The sequence below is a fragment of the Actinia tenebrosa genome, unplaced genomic scaffold, assembly GCF_029948245.1.
Source record: "Actinia tenebrosa isolate PJP-AT-01 unplaced genomic scaffold, QUT_ActTen_1.0 PGA_scaffold7__59_contigs__length_16204524, whole genome shotgun sequence".
NCBI lineage: Eukaryota > Metazoa > Cnidaria > Anthozoa > Actiniaria > Actiniidae > Actinia > Actinia tenebrosa.
In genome coordinates, this window is record NW_028292584.1 from 14,370,412 (window position 1) to 14,383,491 (window position 13,080).

The 13,080-nt window shown below is 35.0% G+C and overlaps 1 non-coding gene across 1 annotated transcript; it reads left to right on the forward strand.

Moving 5' to 3' along the window:
- Positions 1 to 343: 343 nt before the first annotated feature.
- On the forward strand, positions 344 to 416 carry Trnay-aua (transfer RNA tyrosine (anticodon AUA)). The gene has a single exon. It is a non-coding gene; the product is annotated as a tRNA-Tyr (tRNA).
- Positions 417 to 13,080: the final 12,664 nt, after the last annotated feature.

A 13,080-nucleotide genomic window follows, 5' to 3' on the forward strand; every position in this document is an offset into this window, starting at 1 on the left:
ACCTATACCTTTGCCATGGTCAATCCTCCTCAAGGACCTCACATTCACTCTGGTGATCCCAGCCTCATCGAAGCGTATGCCCAATGGAAGATCAAGGTTTCCAAAGATGCCCTCCGCACGTACGAGCAAAAGGAAGAAAAGCGCAAAGTAGAAGAGCGCAGGGAACAACGCAAGAAATACATCAAAGAAAGTCGTGACCGATGGATGACCTCTAAGGGTCATACCTGCGTTTGCTCATGTAACACCTGTACATGTAAATGTCATGAATACCCCTCCTATTAAAAACCGTTAACCTCAAACCCACGTCTTGACTACCTTTTTAAAACACCTCCCTAAGTAAGTGCTCGCGGTAGCTCAACGCGTAGAGCGTCGGACTATAGTTCCGAAGGTTGCTGGTTCAAACCCAGCTCGCGGGACCTTATACTTTTTCAAGCAAAATAAAAAAATCGAAAAACTAAAATCAAAATCAAAATCCCCACTTACGTCACCCGTTACGTCACCCGTTCCCGTCTCCCCTTGGGCGATCCGTCACCCCATTCGTTTCCGTTTCCGGTGATTTGCTATGGTAACAGGAATATATGAATATATAATACATGCATAAATTATCGTGACCCTAAGGATGGACATACGTTACTACTGATTTTTCGCTGCAAATACCGATATAGCTTTGCAGTCAAGCGTTTTGAGAGTCGGAACCGGAATCCTGTGACATTTTTGAGAAAAGATATCGGCAGAGCGAGAAATTCACAGCGACAAGAAACATGAGATACGAAGAATGGTTTTTGCACGTTTGCACGTGTTCACATTAGTATTCACGCCACTCGTCCTGGTGTAGAAACCAATAGAAACGATAGAAACCTTTTGATTGACGTCCACCCAAACTCAATTTTTCGGTTGTGATGAAGGTCTAGTTGGTCGCGTATGACTGGGAATCGCAGTAATTCAAAACTTCTATGCGTCTATATATCCGCTAAATCCCTCTTGGAAAATTAGTTTGTCATGACGGCTATCAATGTGATATAACTGTAATCTTATATATACGATGTTTAACAATAAACACAATGGCAGCGGAGAAACTTTACCTGATAAGTCTGAGGCGTTGTCCTAGCAGTCAAAATAAAAACCCTTCAGCTATTAGTCAAAACTAATACTAAAACTAAAGTCATGTGGGCTCAACAAGTTTGAAGTGTTTTCGTGTTTTCACATATATGCCAGCCTTTATGCTAAATGCTCTTTCAATATATAATAGTTCCTGAGCATTATTAGAATTCAATGCTCTTACATAAGTGTCCTTAAGTTAAAAGCAATAAATAAAAATTTACAATATTATTGAGATACATACCAATGAAATAAATAGATACCAAGAAAAAATCAGGATGCGAACAAATATTTTGAAAAATAATAGTATTGAGTGTCTTTCGTCTCATCTTACGGGAGATTAGTATTATATAAGTTTATAGTAGCTAAACATATTGAGAATACAAAGTTCATTCTTATCTTTGATGATGTCGTATTTAAATAGAAATAATACTTCATTCATATCGAGGCAGTGACGTATAGGGTGAGTTCAAAGATGAAGGCGGTGAGCACACGCGTTTTGGCGCGAAAATTCCCGCCAAATCCACAGGTAGCCCAACAAAAGAGAAAAAATACGAGTTTTAGTCAAAATTGAAATGATGAGGCGGCTTTTAGAAGCTTGCTATTGTTGTTGTTGTTTAGCGGCGGAGACGAGATATAGAACAACTCAACGCAATTCATTCACATTAAGCCAGGAAGTTAGCCGGAGGTAAATACTTTAATTCGCATTCACTATGGTCCATCGGACATACGCTAATGGTTTAGCGGGGTTTTATAGGGGGATTCAGGAAACGTTGTATCATGAAATTTATTCGCTCAACAAATCGGTTAACAAGTCTCAGGTTGTTTTTGATCTAAATGAGGCAGTACATGCGATAGGAAGCTTCAAGGATTAAGAGGTTAATTGGGGCGTCATGCAGGGAAAAAAATCATTGTCGCAATATGTGACAACTATTAAGTTTCATTTGTTAATTGTTGTTTTGGAACAGAGGTTGCTAATAAGAAAAGAAATGAAGGGAAAGGGAAGGAAATAAAGAAAAGAAACAGGAAAGGACAAATCAGCAAGAAAGGAAAGGGAATGAAAGGAAAATAAGAAGGAAGCAAACAAGAAAAAGAAAAGAAAGAAAGAGACTCAGAAAAGAGAAGGAAAGAAAAGAAAGAAATCTGAAAAAAAAAAAAAGAAAAAAAAGAAAAGAAAAGAAAAGGGAAAGAAAAGAGAAAAGAAAGGAAAACCTCTTGATTCAATCAGTAAAGGCTCGATCTATGAGTTGCATGGCCTGACTGAGATCAGCCCAGGGGTTGTTTCAGGGTATCAACAGATTTGGAGGGTCTTAATACCGGAAGGTCAGAACATGAATGAAAGTTATAAACTTTGAAACTTTTCCATTCACAGATGTACATGTTATTGGTAACAAAATGGACAACGCTCAAGACAAACCATCCATGTTCTACTTGTTTTCTATGTTTACTTGTTGACACTCGGACTTTCTATACACTTCTAATATCCGAGTGTCGTATTTTAGGAAAAACCTCCATCTTTTTCACGCCGGAACTCTTTCACTTTCTACCCTTGTGCTCAGTGTTGTATAGACAAACCTCTTCAAAAGCACTTTTAAAAAATGCCAAATTGAAAACGATTCCATTAAAGATATTTTTCCTGTGCCATGCATCATTTAATGGCTTAATCAAGTTAAGCCATTCCTGATGGTTTTTAGCTTAAAAACGAGTTGAAAGTTTAATTTTGAATAAATAAGTTTTTGACGTTTTTAAGTGTTGAGATAGAAGTTGCTTTCTCCAAACGAAGTTAAGCGGCTTTTTTGAGCCTTTCTGTTCTATTTTTTTATTTTATTTATTTTTTATTTGAGTCAATATAGTTTAAATGGAGTTCTGAATCCTATCTGCGATGCATTTGTGTGGTTTGAATATGAATTATTTCATGTTATACATCGTTGTAGTGAACAACTTATTAATCACCTTACATTTCGAATTTTCCTTTCTTCTTCTTATTTTTATACAATTTTTTTATAGTTTATTACACCTCGGCATTTGAAATTCCACTCGGATTTTGAAATCCCAATAGAATACAGCAACTCGTATTTGAAACATATGTGATTACATCATTTATTACTCGAGAGCGAACGTCTTCGACCACAGGGAGCCCAATTTAGATTAAAGTGAATGGTAAAAATAAAACCGGAAAAACTAAATAATTTTTTTAATACGAAAGAGTTAAAAAAAATCGATTAAAAAAATGCACTAGAACATTTTTTCGCGCGCGCCTTTGTTTTCCTATATAATTTCCCTATGATATCTAATGTCGCTCTTATCTATATATACTCTTACATTAGAACTACCAAAAGCTTAAGGGAGCCACCTTAAGTGAATGGTTGTGATTGGCTGCCAGTTTGTGAGTCATGCGCATGCGTTAATGACGATTTTCCTCCTTGATCTACAAGAAGATGGATAGTCTTTTTCATTCTATTAACGGTGTCTTATTACTTGTTTGCTCACTTATTTTATTTGCTTCAAGCTTTTCAATTTAAAAACTACTCTAGGAATATTTTCTTTTAAGATGTTTAATTTTTTCTTCAGCACTAAGAGGGTGCCAATGGGGTACCCAAATGAGTTAACTATTTCGGACGATTGTCAGTTATCTGTAATAAATTTGCGAGCGCTGGCCATAATATCAACAAAAATAATGAAATATCAGTTGACTGTAAACTACTAATGTAAGGTTATTTGTAAGTTAACTACTATATTTTTGGCCAACTGTCAATTAACTACTTACCCCCTTTGTCTTTGCCGCCTCTTAGTCTAGTCCATTGTTTAACGACCTGCAGCAAAAAGCACTTCAAACCGCTTCCCGAAACCAAACTGCTGCAGGATCGATGCACCATTCTTAATTGATCTTTAAATTGCATTATCCTATCTTCTTCAAAAACACTAAAACCTCATCAGAAACCTTAGCCTTGATGAAAGTATTATTTGTGATTATATTTCCAATGGTTAAGAGGCCATAAAACATTGAATCTTCTGCCTTCCAGGTGAAAAAGCAAGGTAAAAGAGCAGTTCGCCTACTTACGGTTTAATTTTACCGTAAAAAGGGTGAACTTCCATATGCTAAACGAAGTCGGAGGGCCCCATTTTTTATTTACTTATTTTACTCCTAGTAAAAAAGTAAATTTAAAAAATGTCCACTGCGTATATCCTAAGTATCAGTATTCCTAGTAATAATGCAATAAGCACTAGAATTTATGGTAAAAAGTTATGTCTATAATTCAGCAGCTTCTGACTTCCCGGCTCCGATACCTAAGTTAGCAGAGAACTCCAGACGAAAACAATATAAATCAGTACATATTTGAGGTATCATGGCACCCCTAGCGAACAGTGTGCATTCAACTCTTAATAGCGCCAAACTTTTTAATCGAAACCTCAACAAAGTATACATTTTCTGAAAGCTGAATAAATGTAGAAACTATTCCTTTTTTCCTTTTCATCAAATAAATTTATCCTTTTAAGTTAGAGCGAATTATTCAAATTTTCACTTTGACATCTTCGCGGAGTTCGATGACAGCCGAGATCACAAGACATCACTTGTCAAAAGCGTGTCTCCGATTTTTGATTAGTTGCCTCGTTGCTTTTTTATACGCTCTTAAAGTTATGACGCTGCTATATCAGCTGTATCCGAGCAAAAATCCACGATAACTTTGGAAATAAGCAAAAAATAAAAAACCGGAGACACACTTTTAAAGAACAACTATTCAAGATGACTTCCTCAAAATTTCAGTTAAATCGGTCAAATTCCCTTTGACAATGAACTCAAATTGTACGTGTAACTGAACGCAAAATCACTTCTGAGAAAAACGCAAAATTGTTTTTCAAGCCAAGAAGTGCCTTTGTTCATGACATAAGGAGATTATTACGGACACCAAAGTGTGTCCCCGATGACAGATAAAGTAACGAGAAACCAAGATCGATTCGAATTACTTTACCCAAAACATTTCGTTCCGCCGCTCCTGCAATACCGCTCAGCAGTGTTTTTTTAGGCATTCATCGCTATTATTCAAGTTCAGACGTTTTGTTCAGACGTTCAGGGCATACTTTTTATTTTCAAATGTACGCCTAACTAAAGAGAAAAGCAAGCAAACAGTGGGACGCAACAGTGGCTGATAGAGACGTAACGACAGAGTGTTGACAAGTGATGTCAACAATAAATCGAAAACTATTAAAGCTTTTCGTTTATTTCTCGTTATCAAAAAAACGCTATTAGAAAATTATTTTTGGAAAATGATAGCTTATTGTGTTTTCTCTCGCAAAATGTAAAAACCTAAGATCAATCTTTCGTAGCAATTTTGGGTAGGGTTTAGAGCTCTGATCAGTAAAACCTCAGCATGTAAATCGTGCAAGTGAAGTGGAATGATTTTAGTCATGTGATGCATTAAGGTTATCAGATTCCAACAATGGGAACCTTACATTCAGTGATGAGCAATCAGTCTAACCATTTGTAGTAGTGTACAAAAATACAGAAATCAAGTGCAAAGGTTTCTCATTCGTTACGTGTAGCAAAAACTTATAGCTCAAACGATATCATAATTTGTTATGTTGTACAACTCTGACTCTTGTAGAGGAAGTGTTTGGCACTCTTGAGATATTTTAGTAATTTGCTGTAAGACTTCATCTTCGAAAATTCTCAAACTCAAAAACATTAAACTACAGTTTGCGTTTTGAGTTTGAATTGAAGGCTCGATATCGTAGCACGTTCCCGATAAAACTGTAACTTAAACTACCATATGAAATAACATTTCTGTAAGGGATATTAGGTCTAGAACCATTTTCAAACTAATACCGCTATATTTACAAACTCAGGGTTAGACTCAATATATCCACGACAATACCAACGGTAAAGTAAAGAGTGCACAACTTCAACGATACAAGCGCTTTGAAATTCCACGGACCTTCACTGGAACACATGAATATTTCTTTAACTTTGAGCAAAAGAGAATGCAAAACTAGAAAGTTTTTGATGCGATTTTCTTTTTTCCATTCGAATCGTATATTCCTTTTAGGCCAGCAAAGTTTCTAACCCACCTTTGGCCCTCATTCCATGATCCCTCGAATCACAGGAGAGAACCAACGAACAACTCTACTCACTGGTTTTGAAGATGGCATATACAGCGGTGATAGGCGAAGTACTTATTAGAAGAGCGCCCCAGACAAGCTCCCAACAACTTCATGGGAAGCGAGACTGAAAAAGACATATACAATAAACTTATATATATAGTTGAATACGATATCATAAATTTTGCCCCATGGCACTTCAAAGCGAGGAGACACGAGTCTACTATTTAACGGCATGAGTGATTTGCTAGAAGAGTTTCCGATGTAATGGTATCGGGCTTCCAGTAAATGACATTTATCTTAATTTACAATTAATCTTAATTTATTTATAAAACATATATAAGTTCTGCCTTAGGGAATAAATTAAAGTGTATATGACACGAAAAAATTTTAATGTTAAGAATGTGTAGTTTATTGGCATTAATAAGAATATTGCAGTTAAATTTGTTCCAAAAACGTATTTCTCTAGAAATTCAAAAAATTTTAGCACGAGTTGTGACGTCATTTTGTTTACAAGTCTCCAGATTTAGTTGCAAATACACGAAATATGTTTGAATATAGAATCTTAATTTCAAGTAGTACACTTTTCAATTTCCCAACATTGGAAGAGTACTACGTAAGCTATCAAATGAAGCTGACTAAAATATGTCTTTTGTTGTTAATTTATATGAATTACAATTTATATTTAGTACATTACTACTGAATCTAGAGTACGTGTCAACAAAATGAGGTCACAAATTGGGATTAACTTTCGCAAATATCTCAAGAAATAAGCTTTTGAAACAAATTTTGTTACGATATATTTATTACTACTAACAAACTATACATTTTAAATGATGGAATGTTTTCGTGTCATATACACTTTAAGTAAGCATTTAAGTGCAATTTAATACGAAATGGAACTTTTTTGTTAAAAAAGCTGCAATAAAATTAAATGTTATTTGTGTTATACACACACCCAAGTGATAGACTAATTAATTATAGAAAATAAGCGTCTATAATTTTCAATTCCATTCTTTTAAAGTGCTACTTGGACGTGAAATCGCTCCAAAATTAAAACTCTTTCATTCGAGCTGGAACTTTGCTGAAATAATCTTTGATATATTAAGAATCACTCACTGAAATATCTTTCTGATATTCGAAAGGAAAGGTCCAAAATTTTACGATTTATTTTCGTCCGCCATTAATTTCTTGTTACAAGAATTCGGCTCAAGAAGACTGGCACGAGTAACGTATGACGTCATAGATTCAACCCAAACCAAAACATTGGTGGCTAATGAATGTACCATGTTCGTAAAACTCGGTTCATTTGGTTTAATCAGAAAATATATAATGTTTCATTCGATTCCTTAACTACTATATTTACTACCATATAGGTTTCTTTCGGATAGGAAACAAAGGGTGGTGCATAATGATTTAGCTCAGTGATCATGAATTGGAGATGTGTGAATCGTGGTACCACCCAAGGGAGAGTAAACGGGCCGTATGTTTTTAGTCTTTTTCTAAATGACTTACAAATAGATTAATCTGAGAACTTTAGTTTGATTAAGTATGCGGATGATAGTTCTATTGCCCTAATTCACTATGACGTCACATCAAAACAATCTATTGTTTAAACGTAAAGGATCATGGTCGTCGGACGGGGTCAAATCAACGCAAATTCAATGAAAATTGTTCTAAAACCCGTATCAATCCACGAAGAGAAGTAGAATAGCCAGCAAACGCTCAGAATATATTTTGGTACATATTAACACATATTATATCTGAAAACCCCTGACCAGGCCATTTTAGATTAAACTGTTTCGCTAGGAGCAAATTTTGTTGAATTTTCTATTGGATTTGGCGATTCTATCCCCCACATAAACAAGCAGTGACGTCATAGTGAATTAGGGCAATTGTAGTCCCTGAGGATAGATACACTATTGTTTAATCACCTAGGAAAATTGATCTTTTTTTAGACTGGACGCAAAGGAATCGACATGAAGTGTCATGCAAGCAAATGTAAGGAAATATGTATAGTTAAGGAGGATGTGGGTAGTTTTGATCTGGCACACCTAGCCGCATTGAAACGGCTACAACTTCGTCTTGAATAACTCGATCTGCAAGCACTTTTCCCACAATGTCAGGAAAGGATTAAAGGTTTCAAAAATGATAAATTAGTTTAAAGCGGCCTTTTCATTATGACGTAATTGAAGGGTTTTAAGGCAGTTAAATAAAATAAGTACGCTCAATACTATTTTCGCTCACGGCTGCTTGTTGATTATTAGCGCTTGACTTCCGTGTTATTCCTTGTCGTGTGCTGTTAGTTGTGAGCGTACTTATTTTTATTTGACTGCCTTAAAACCCTTCAATGCATATGAAATTAAAGTAAAATATTTGGAAAAGATACATCTTTTAGCGACTTCATTTAGAAAAACATCGTTCGACGATTTTTTCAATGTCGCTTTCATCGATATTTTCTATCGCTTTTGACAACAAATGGGGTCATTTAGCTTCATATCAAAAAATCCATAACGTTAGAAAGAAAGTCACAATTTGATTCATACTCAATAAGCCTTTTCATAGTTTAAGAATCGATTCCACTGCGCATGCGATCTTATCCCGAATTTCTCACCTTCTTTTGTTTAACTAAGAACAAAAGAAGGTTTAGACAAAAGAAGGTGAGAAATTCGGGATAAAATCGCATGCGCAGTGGAATCGATTTTTAAACTATGAAAAGGCTTATAAGGACAGTGTCTATATCCGTACCTATGTTCTAGCTACTAAAAATATTGAATCCACTAAATTAAAGTCCCGATTTTGAGGGTATAAAGTTGACACGCTGGAAATGATGGTAAAAGGCCATGAAAATATTCATCGCGTAATATTTGGAAAACGCTCTCATACATGTTTTTCATATTGCAATATGTTGGGTGCCTTGATGAATACTATCGACTGGTGCAAGTCGCTTTGAAAGTTTAGGTCTAGTTTTCGAGAAAATAAGCGGGTAAACGTTTTCTATGATGTCATCATTACGTCATAATGAAAAGGCCGCTTTAAACTAATTCATCATTTTTGAAACCTTTAATCCTTTCCTGACATTGTGGGAAAAGTGCTTGCAGATAGAGTTATTCAAGACGAAGTTGTAGCCGTTTCAATGCGGCTAGGTGTGCCAGACCAAAACTACCCACAGCCTCCTTAAGAAAGGGTGTAAAGAAACCTTTCCACTTGTACAAGGGATTGAACAATTGAAAGAACGCACTGTACTAGGTTTAACAATACAAAGTAATTGCAAGTATTCAGCTCATGTCAAAACTAAGTTATGGGAAGCAAATAGGTGTTTATATATTATTAGATCCTTACGGAAAGGCTATACACAGCAAGAAATAGATCATTTATTCAAGTCTCTTTCTTGTACTCCCTAAATTTACTTATGTGTTGCCTGTTTATGGAGCCAGTCCTTCAAATCTTAATATCATACAATGTTTTTTAATTAGATATTACAAAAGGTGTTGTGTGACCGCAGACTCTATGCTAAGATCATGAGCATAATCCTTCTCATCCGTTATATTCGCTTCTAGCTTCTAAAGGTGAAAGATTATTCTAAAAAACTACGCGCCTCGGCAAGGCCTAAGATTAATATAGAACGTTTTAAGAATTGTTTTTTTAACAGGCTAGTTTTTAAGTATAATTTAGAGGGGAAGTAATTTTATGGTTTTACGAATATTCTTTTCAATTTTTGTAATCTTGTATACGTATATATATTTTTCTAGCGTTTATAGTTCTAATATTTGTAACATTTGTTATGTATTTCAACGAATGAAATAAAGACTTATTATTTTATTATTTTTCCCTTTATTCTTTACTTGTTTCCTTGTTGTTGATTTTTGGCTCCCTTCCTTCCTTTAGAGAAGAGAAGAGAAGAGAAGAGAAGGGATCAAGAGAATATACCCATTTTCGTTCCCAAATCCTCCTCGACTTTCAAAGGAAAAATCGATTTTTCGTGAAGTGTGTTGGTACGAGAATGGAAAAGTACCGACATCAAATCTGTACCTTCACCTTGTTTGGTTGCGGTATATAAACCTAGTCATTCATCATCCCCTCCCCAACTACTACTACAAAATCATTAACTTTTCCGATATTCTGGGTCATTTATTTAACACAAAACAACGATTCCGACTCGAAATGTTTCGTGCTTAACCACTCAACCAATATCGAAGAAATTTGACCATTTACCTTTGTATTGGTATTTTCGCCTGCAATAAGGCAAGTTGTAAACAATATCTTCCTGCCTGAAGTACAAATTAGCATCATTGAAAAAAAAAAAAAAAAAAAAAAAGCACTTACTTACTACTTAGCTCTTAAATGACTGTCTTTGGTAATTCCGCACTGGCTAGCCTGAGTTCCGCATTGCGAACGAGTCATTTATATATCAAAAGAACCCGGCGAGAGTGAAGCTATTAAGTGAAACTAAAAACGCTTAATGATATAATATTTTGCCCTGATCCAAAAGAAAAATGTCAGGTTCTGAGTTCGTTTTTTTTTTTTTTGATATAAAGTTTTGAATATTAGCATCTTCAAATGAAAAATTAATAAAGAAAAAGAAAAAAGAAAAAAAGAAAAGAAAAGAAAAGAAAAGGAAAGAAAAAAAGAAAGAAAGAAAAGGCGGATTCCATGAACAAAATAATTCATAACTCGAAGTAAATTTCTTAGAACTTCTACAATATTTTCGAGAACTCATTCAAAATATGCGACGAAAAGCTATGAGAATAACTTTTCAAAGTTCCACAAAAGATTGCCTTCTATTCGAGCGCGTAAATCGAAAGTAGCGCGGACGCCTTAAATACAAGGATTTAATGTACGTTTTAATTAGGAATTTCTTAAGGACTTTTTTCAAAACGTGAAGAGTATCTTCATGCCAAAACTTTGTTAAGAATCAGTGTTTTCAATTCCCTTCCAATAAAATAAGATTTGTTTTTGCAATTCCTGTAATTTTTGTACAATATTTTGCAAAAGATTTTAAATGGACTGCATGCGAAATATTTCCTTAGTTCAGTGAAAAGTGATATTATGATATAGAAATATCGAAGCTATAGAAGTCAGGGAGTCTGATATTCATGCCAGAGTTCGTACATGCATAATACAATTTGTTTTGAATCCAAAAGCTGATTTGTTTTGTGTACCAAAATTAATTGAAATAAATATCTACTGAATTATAGATAAGACCATTTTTTTAAATTGATTAAGCTAAGGACAAGTAAAAGCAAAGTAAAAGCAGCAAACTGGCAACTCAAGAATAACTATTTTCCGATTATGTTTTTACTCGGTTTTGCGGCTTTTGCCATGCAATGTTCAGGTTTATGAACTTAATGATTTACTGACTTTATTCGCTTTATGCTGATTTCTTTCAATTTTTTATTTTATTTTCGTTACATTTTTGTTTTCAGTTTTTTACTTTACTTTCTTTCTTTCTTTCTTTCTTCATTTCTTTCTTTCCTTCCTTCCTTCCTTCCTTCTTCCCTTCCTTCCTTTCCTCCTTCCTTCTTCTTCCTTCTTCTTTGATAAATTTTTGCCATTCGTTAACTAAGTATTGTACACGTACATTTGCTTACATACTAGATTAATTCGGAGAATACCGTTATAAATGTTATAGATACAAAAAATACCTTCTACTTCGTCAATTACATTTTCATAAATTGAATGTTTTTGAGGGGAAGATTATTTTAGTAAAAAGTAAAACACACAACCAAAAAAGAAAGAAACAGCGTAAGTCCAACTTGTAAAATGTAATTAACACATATATAGTTTAAGAGTCTCGTGTCTTAGCACAACATTAAAATCATGAGATATTGCATCTGCTTGACCTTCAAAAATGCTTTTGATTCAATGTTTTTGTCAGTGTGAACGCTTCGGAAACCATTCAAGAAACCCTTCCTTGGATTTCTTTGGCAGTCAGCTGCTGGAATATGAAGCTCCTATTACGTGGTTTTATCGTAAGTTGAACTAGAAGTTCTTGAATATCTTATCATGTGCCGACTCGATCAGCTAGAAGTGTCCTGTTGCTGCTCTCCTCTCTTGGTTAATGGCAGACAGACACGTATTAAGAAAAAGGACGACTGATGAGGAATGGAACTCTTTAGTATAATACCAGTTTTTATTGCTCGAGCATTTTCAGGATTGATAAAACACGCAAAATTATACCGTTGAAAAACGTATTTATTGAAAATAAAAGTGGACGGTTGAAATGAGTCAATTATAATTGCTGATCAGTTAGGTAGATTCTAGAGGCTAATGAAGAAATGTTTGGATTCACTACCAAGGTGATCAATAACTAAAGTAGGTACTGAGTAGTCGGTCCTCATCCGAACCATTCATTAAAGAACGGGTTTTTTTGATCACATTTGAAAGCTACGGACGTAATCGGATTTCTTCACCGTAAAGAGATTTAAACTCAGATTAAAAAGACCTTGGTCCGTTCTTCATTGTCTATGTCTGAGTTGTGGTTCATATTAATGTTTCTTCTTGATGGACACATATATAGTTATTTCGCTGCTCATTTTCCACAACGCTTCACCCATTCTCCGGACCCAAACCCTCTCAACCAAAATCGAGGGGTTAGAAAGCTGAGAAAGGCTTGGGTACAACTGGCTTCATCCTAAACATCAGTCTTTCAGTGATATCATTTCCTTTCATTTCAGATCATTTTGGGTAGACACTGGAGTTTTCTTCTTCAGAGTTCTATTTTGGGCCCGATCCCGCATTTCAACCTCTGTTTTTTTAAACGGATTAATAACACTGCTTTAAATCTTTGTGCTAGAGCGAAATTAGGGGCCAACGAACCTGCATGTACGTCAAATCAAATTACATTCATCAAGCTTGGATATAGCCAAATTATTCTGGGTGATG